This window comes from Malus sylvestris, chromosome 17, assembly GCF_916048215.2.
Source record: "Malus sylvestris chromosome 17, drMalSylv7.2, whole genome shotgun sequence".
In the NCBI taxonomy this organism is placed as follows: domain Eukaryota; kingdom Viridiplantae; phylum Streptophyta; class Magnoliopsida; order Rosales; family Rosaceae; genus Malus; species Malus sylvestris.
In genome coordinates, this window is record NC_062276.1 from 27,680,958 (window position 1) to 27,689,396 (window position 8,439).

The window sequence follows — 8,439 nt, forward strand, 5'->3', positions numbered from 1 at the left end:
TCGGTGCGACAGAGATGCGCCATGGGATGCTGGCATACTACTAAAACCGTGTCTTTTCATTCCACCCTAGAAACCTTTCCCTCGTGTGATTCCGGATGAAAATCGAGAAGAAGGTGAGGACCATATTGTGGTGGAGTGGGGGCAGAAATGCCTGCATGTTCAACTTTGTACATGGCATGTGGTGGAAAGCCTAGGACATGTCTCTGCGTCGGAGTAGCCAACTGCTACCTTAGAAAACATGGTGCTCCTGGAGTTGGTGAGTCCAGAGCACGCTGGTGGTGAGAGAGAGAGTGGTGCCAGTACGAAGCGTCTGGAGAAGGTGGCGGACTAGGAGACCATGCATGTGCAGGAGCTGGTGGAGAATGTGGTAGTACTGGAGATGGGATGTGGTGGGGAATATGATGCTTTGGCGGCCACATGTGCATCATGGATTGGTTCATGGTGGGGTGACCCCACACATGTAAGGGTTTGATCAACCGGTGGTAGTGCTGAGCGTGATGCATGAGAGGAGGTGTATTATTAGTTATCGAAGGGAAACCCATAGTGGAAGCCAATTAGGGTTATTCATCATCATGACGTCCCTTCTACTCTTGGCTCCTGCTCCTTCTCCGGCAGCAGTTGCTGCCCCATACATTTGCCGTCTCTGAGTCTAGCTAGCTGTCTCTGCCTCACGGGCTAGCAAATGTTTCCTATGCGACCGATATTTTTTAAGATGGCTAGCAATATTATGGCGAGTGAGACAATCTATTCCCATAAGCTCTAGAATCCTAGAAGGGATTGCCTTATCCACCCCTAGCTAGCTGCCTCTGCCTCACGAGCAAATACCGCATCAGACTCGTGCCTCGATTGAAGCTCCGGTCGTCTTTGCCTGCATTGCCAAAAAAATTATGGCTCAACACATTCTGTTGTGGCAGTTACTTCTGCTGGAAATTGTTTCTGTCGATGAACCGGTACTGGTTCAGATCTCGGTTCACTCTGAACTCGGACGCGGATCTCTGGAGCTTAATCGGTTCGGGATTTGACTGCTGTATTGGTTCAAGTCCCATTAGCCTCGCAATAACACTGGGCGATCGGTATTGCTTATGTTTATCGTTTCCTCCGTCGATGTTGGAGCTTAGACTCGCAGTTAGTATGGCGGCGTTTGTTCGGATTTCCCTCGGGTATAGGCTTCATTTGGCATCGACGGTGGCTCTGCTATTGAGTGAGAGCCTCGGGACTTCTCTGGAAAACTTCCATGACAACCTCGTGCCTTCTTTGAACTCGAAAACTGAAAGGGGAATAGGAGATTTCGGATAAGGTTCCGACGACGAAGGGGCGCGAGTTTTCAGTGACGGAGGTCGGAGATTCGTCATCGGAGATGGAGATTGCTTTGATCGATCTAGAGACTGTACCATCTTGTTCTGCAGTTGTTTTTCCAATTCTTTGGATATCTCCGGTGATGTGGCGGACTTCGACTCTGGCGACGACACCACCGTCGTCGAGGAAGGGAGGCGTTTGGCGTTGAGAAGCAAGCGACGATCGAAGATCTGGAGGAAGTCAGCCATGCACCTCATCTGTTTCTTTATATGCTTCTCCAGGTTATGTTCTTGCACCATTCTTCCAGTCGTCATTTTTTTTATTTAGAAAATATATCTGTCACTTTCCCTCTCTCCAAACAATACTTTTGTTTATTTCCTGGCTCTCCCTCTCTCACTCACTTAAGCTTAGATTTCTCCATAACTCTCTCTGTAGACTATATAGTCTCTGTGTTTTCAGAAATGTAGAGAGAGAAAAATGAGAGCTTTCTACAGAGAGAAAGAGAGAAAGAGAGATATTTGAGAATTGTGAAGCTTGTTTGTAGCTGTTGCTATGATGAGAGCTGGAGTGGAAGGCATGGGTTTTGCGGTGACTATGCAGGTGTTTGGTTCTTGGGTTTCTGCAAATTCACAATAGGGGTTGTGAAGTTTTCACGGTGGTGAGATGAAAAATTGAGAGAGAATCGACATAGCTTTTCGTGTCGTTTCCCACATACAGTGCCAAATGTTGATGCACAAAACCGAAGGGGTCTTGGAACAACGTAAATCCGACCGTGAATCTGCAGAAATGTAAAGAACACAAGATGTATCGTGGTTCACCCCAATGTTTGGGCTACATCCACACTGATATTGTATTTCTCTGTGAGGGAGAGAGAGAGAGAGAGCTTCCTTATGTGAGGATGAGCTTTTCTGAATATGAGAAGGGGTGTGAGGAGGCTTAAGAAATAGCCTCCCTTAATTAGGAGAGTGATGGGTCATTTTATAGAATAAAGGCTCCTCACTTATTACCTATTTGCCCATTCTTTTATTACATAATTACATTTAAGTTCCCTGAGTATTTATACGAGATCTAAATATGGAGGCCCTAAGTATGGTACAAACAGCTTTGATTGACTCAGGAATAGACTTGAATTGTATTCAAAAAGGACTAATTCCTACTAAGTATTTTCATAAATCAACAGAAATACGTAGTGCTGCAAACTAGTCACCAATGCAATTAAAATATGAAATTCCAAAAGCCCATGTTTGTCAAAACAATGTTTGTTTCAAAACCCCATTTGTTTTAATCAAAAACGTTTCAGACCCAATTATTTTAGGACTTCCTTTCATAGCTCTTATATATCATTTTAAGGTACACCATAATCGGATAACCACTACGATGTTAGGACAAAAAAATTACATTTGAGTTCTGCACAGAAATAGGCCTAAAAAAATTAAGACAATTACAAAAAGATAGCATTTCTAAAACCATTAATTTACTTACCAATAAATCACAACAAATTAATTTCTTGAAAGAATAAATTAATTACAAAAGAATTGAAGAACAATTAACAAATTAATTACAAAGCATTAACAATTTTCAAAAGAAACTTGTAAATAAAATTTGTTCTGATATTCCTAACGCCTTTTGGCACAGAAAACAACATATTGTCAAACTTCCTTACAATAAGGATTTTGATGAAAAGAAAATATCCACCATAGTTAGGCCAATTCAAATGAGTCGAGAAGTTATAGAATTTTGCAAAACAGAGATTCATGAACTTCTTAATAAAGGAATAATTAGAAAAAGCAAATCACCATGGTCATGTCCTACTTTCTATGTCCAAAAGAATGCAGACTTAGAAAGAGGAACCCCTAGATTGGTCATCAATTATAAACCTCTTAATGAAGTCTTAGAATAGATACGATATCCAATTTCCTAACAAAAGAGATTTGATTAAGAGACTAAGTCAATCAGTAATTTTTTCAAAATATGACATGAAATTTGGATTTTGGCAGATTCAGATTCATGAGGATGATAAATACAAAACGGCATTTGTCACTTCTTTTGGTCATTATGAATGAAATGTAATGTCTTTCGGTCTTAAAAATGCACCCAGTGAATTTCAGAATATCATGAATGAAACATTTAATCAATACAACCATTTCTCAATTGTTTACATTGATGATGTTCTCATTTATTCTAAATCGATAGATGAGCATTGTAAACACGTGAATATGTTTGCTAGGATAATTAAGTCAAATGGATTAGTTGTTTCAGCAACCAAAATTAAACTATTCCAAACCAAAGCTAGATTTTTAGGATACAATATCCACCAGTATACCATTCAACCAATAGATAGAGTCATCCAATTTGCAGACAAGTTTCCAGATGAAATCACTGACAAAACCCAATTACAAAGATTTCTAGAATCCTTAATTATGTTGCAGAAATAATTATAATACTATTAAAAAAGAGATATTATCTATTGTATTATGCATTAGCAAATTTCAAGATGATTTATTAAATAAATTTTTTTTAGTCAGAGTCGATTGCAAATCTGCAAAACATGTTTTACAAAAAGATGTTCAAAACATTGTATAAAAACTGATTTTTGCATTATGGCAAGCCATATTAAGTATTTTTTTTTTTTGAAATTGAATATATTAAAGGCAGCCAAAATTGCATTCATGATTTCCTAACCAGAGAGTTTTTGCAGAGGAAGAATGATAGACAAAAGAATTGATCAAAGAAGGCTTATAGCCACCCTACCACCACCAGTAAAACAAGAATCAAACCCATATTCTTCATTAGCCTTAGCCATTACCAACCGTTTTACTCCATTAGGTTCCACAAAAGGAAACCTCATGGCAAACTACCAAACACCCCGTCCAAATTATCAAACGACATTAGTTAGCCAATATGATCCATATTCAACTTACCAATCTTTATCATCCCAATCAGCTAGTTACACTAAAACATCACCATATGTCAAGAAAAACCCTAGTGAATATCTTTTCAGCATCCCTTTCAACATCCACCAAGGACAAGCACCAGAAAAAATAGCTAAAACAATTTTTCCACTCAATTTTCATTATCAGCCTACTGAATCATATAAAACTCTCAAATATTAACAAGCCATTCTCAGTGAGACTGAATCCATTTCAATAAAACCACTTTACAACAAAACCCATGAAAACAAAATCCTTTACCATTCTCTTTACATTGAAAAGTTTTTAATTGAATCAAAATGGGGATCCCCCTCTACCAGACCAAACCCCTTCATACACAACATGTTCTCATTCCCAATAACCATTACAATTATTTTGATTACATTCAAGCATGGACTAACATTTTCCTTCACCAAACAGAAGACTTTAGTCATTCATGGTTTATCAATTTTGACAAGAGTTTCAGGTCGAATTTCCCAGTATAGTTCCCAAAATGGTGGTTAGTTCATGGCCCAACAATCAACCTTTTAGCAGAAGAACTCATGCAAGTCTTATCAGTTGGTTTCCAGAAAAAGTTTGACATAAGCCGATTTAATTACATGAATAAGCTTTTCCCATTGTTCATGGCCAAGTACAAAGTCCCATGGATTTAAAATGGAATTATGAAGTTGAAACTGGTGAAGTATACAGAGCAAGATCAGTCAAGTGGTGGGATAAATTCAATCTTTAGAAAATCATCAATATGGTCCTCTCAGAGTTTCTTGTCACTCATGTTCCAGCTATTCCAGCACAACCAACAATGGCGTTGCCAACCATTCTAGAATAATCTTTATCAGACATTAGTCCGTCTTCATCCCTCAAAGAAACAACCAAGTCATCTAAATCAACAAGTTCAAAGAAGAAAGAAAAATCATCCTAGCTCAAAGATTTAGCCCAACAGTTAATGGCAGAAGCAACTTTGCTTCATGACGAAGATTCAGACTTTGACGCTTCGGACGCATCCTAACAGCATCCAGCCAATTCAGCAAGTCAAAAATCTCAAGCAGTACATTATCAGGATTTCCAAGACCCATTTGATCTTTGAATAATTCAAACATGTGAAGACACAGTAACTAAGCATGTGACCCCAATAGGAAACATGTCATTTCCAGCACCAAAAGCAGTAGCCATCATTCCAGATTTTAGACAATTCACTATTCATAAATAGTAAAATCACTTTTTCACTATTCATCAACAGTAAAAGCAAGCCATCATTCTGTTTCCCAACAGGAGCCGCGTGATTCAACAGTCATCAGATTTAATCATCATCTGCTAGCTCAGAAGACAGCTAGTGTGACAGCTCGTCCCAGAAATTATTTATCAGAGGTGTGAAAAATCAGAATTACCCCTGGATGTTGAGTTGTATTATTGGCTTAATTGTCTTTTTGGACCAATATTCTTAAATCCTAATTGTTTGGAACCAATTAGGATTAGAGTTTTGTGTATTGTGGGTTGTTGACTATTTTGGACCACACATCACTATTCCATTCTCTTTCTCACTCCCGTGCACTCTCTCTCGATTTCTCTCTCTCTCATTTGAACTCGTACGGACAAGCACCCAAAACCCTTGAAACTTCACGGATCGTGGTCAAAGTTGGCACCATTGTGTTCATGAAGCTCAGACGAGTCGATTGGTACCCATTTCAGGTAAATATACCTTCGAAAACCCTAGTTTTTCATAACCCCCGATTTGTGCACTGTTCATGCACACGTAATTATGAATGTTTTTGGAAATTTGAAGCTTGTAGGAAGCTTAGTGAGGTCCCAAGGAAGCTCGGAGTGCTTCATTTGAAGGTTTTGGACGTCAGGATTGTGTGGACGAAGTTTGGCCGGTTTTTCTTGAAATTCTCCGGTGAGATCCTGTGACTTTTAGAGCTTTAAATTAGTATGATTGTGTTCTACAAGTTAAGAGCTTCATTTTGGTATGAATTTCATGAAAAATGGTGAAGAAACGAGTGAGAAATCAAAGTTCTAAAAATCCCCACTTTTCCGGCGACAGCGACGGTTGCCGGAGTCCCAAGGTTGAAGACGACGAAATAGTTCGTCAAGTCTGACGGAATATTCCAACGCCGTTAGTTAGATTTAACGGTAACAGTTAGAAGTTGACGGAATATTCCCGGAATATTCCTGACGGCGTTAACTGACGCCGTCAGCGTGCCTGGCATGTGCCTGCACGTGGGTGGCACGTATTGTTGTGCCTTGGTTGGTGCGTGGTGACGCGTGGATGGTCGGAAAAATATTCTAAAAAAATGGGGATGATCCTGAGATTGTGTAGGTCACTGTGGTATATTCATATACCCAATTTGAGCTATGTATGATAAGTTATTACATAGTTTGGTATATGTGCATTAAAGTGACGTTTATATAGTTGTTTCGCTTATAGGTGAGGCCTATTCTCAGGACGAGCGTAATCAATCGAGGCTCGGGGGCTACGACCCATCAACATATTTATGAGTGGGCAGTTATTTTCAGTATATATATATACTTGACGTTTTTTCTCAGAAAACGTATTTAAAGGAAATGCGATTTAAATACCATGCCATAAATGCCATGCATATGAATTTATATTTCGTACATGAATTGGTATGTGAAGCTTTGTATATTTAAATGTGGTGCTGTGGATGCTCAGGTAAGTTCAGGTAAGTTGTGTTTGGTTATGTGAATCATCGATGATGTGATATGTGATTGAATAATGTTGAGCTCATAAAACTGCACCTAGGGTGATTGTGATTTAGCCAGATATATGAAGTATAGGCCTGTTTATTATGTCACCCCCGCACTATATGCTCATATTGGATCCAATTTAAGTGCACAGTCTTGTCGTACAGACCCTTTTTATTAATGGTTCCGACTTGTGTGTAGTATATTGCCGTATAGGTCATTGTAGTGACTCCGGCTAGATTGACTTTTGAGCTATGAATTCAGCTGTATAGACTACCACAAGGGTTCCGGCTAATATGTTATATTTCTATGAATTTATTCTTACATGAATTGCTTACCTTGTTATATCCTGGCATGACATACATATGATTATGAATATGAATTCTGCGTATTCTCATCCTAGAACAGAAGCAATATTCAGCTTGTAATTTCCCAGTTCAAAATGTAAACATTTTTAATTTTTAATGTCAAGGATGCCTGCGTGCACTAATATCTTTTTCATTAGTTATTCTCCCATATGCTGACCCAATCGTCAGTAAATTAATTGTAAGTTTCTAAGTAAGTTTTCAATAAAACTTATTTTCAAATATATCTGCATCACTATTTTAAATTCATTATTTTCATTATGAAGAATATTTTCATTACAACTGATTTTGAATGGCATAAAATTCTTACTCACAGTCAATTCATCGAGTATCTCAAATTCAAGGTAAACACACATCAATCATTTGTTCAATTCTTTTTATTTGTTTATAACAGTTGGTTTCATGGCATTTTTAATCCAAGTTATCTTCCACATCAAGTTCCATATAATTCAATGAACAATTCATTTAATAGTTCATTCAATCCTAATCATCATTGTCGTTGGTATAATTGTCCCCATCGTTTTTATTTTACACACACACACGCACGCACGCATAGACAACATGGAGTAAAGAAATATAATGATTGTAGATAATCGATCCTTAGAGATTTATTTGGTAGATACCCAAATTGGGGTATTTATAGTGGGCTGGGGAGTCATTGTAGGAAAAGTAATCCAATTGTAAACTCGTGGTTGGAGTTCCAAATGAGTAGCTTTAAAAAGCTAAATGTGTGGCGGAATGAGCCAATTTTTTTATATTCCTGATAGGATTTGGATGCCTTAGGAGATAGTTTACTATTGCATTTTTTTGGCTTAATCTAAAGTAAATTGAAGTAATCATCATTTGCTTCCTTTCGTGGAATGGGTTTTAGTAAGCCAATCTTTCCAGAGTTAACCAACTTCGAATAATGAACCAAGAAGTCTAATGCGAATAAGTTTGGAGGCCAAAGTATTAATCTAACTTTCTTCATAATTTTGCTTAAGAAGTTATTACTCCTAAACTTAGTATTTACAACGATTTTCAATGCGATGTTCAGAGTACCACCTTTATCCGAGAACACGCCGAATGCCCATAGTAAATCTGCTTTTGTTGTGGACTGGAGTGGGGTTCACGATGGCCACCTAAGCATATACAGAGGAACATACAAA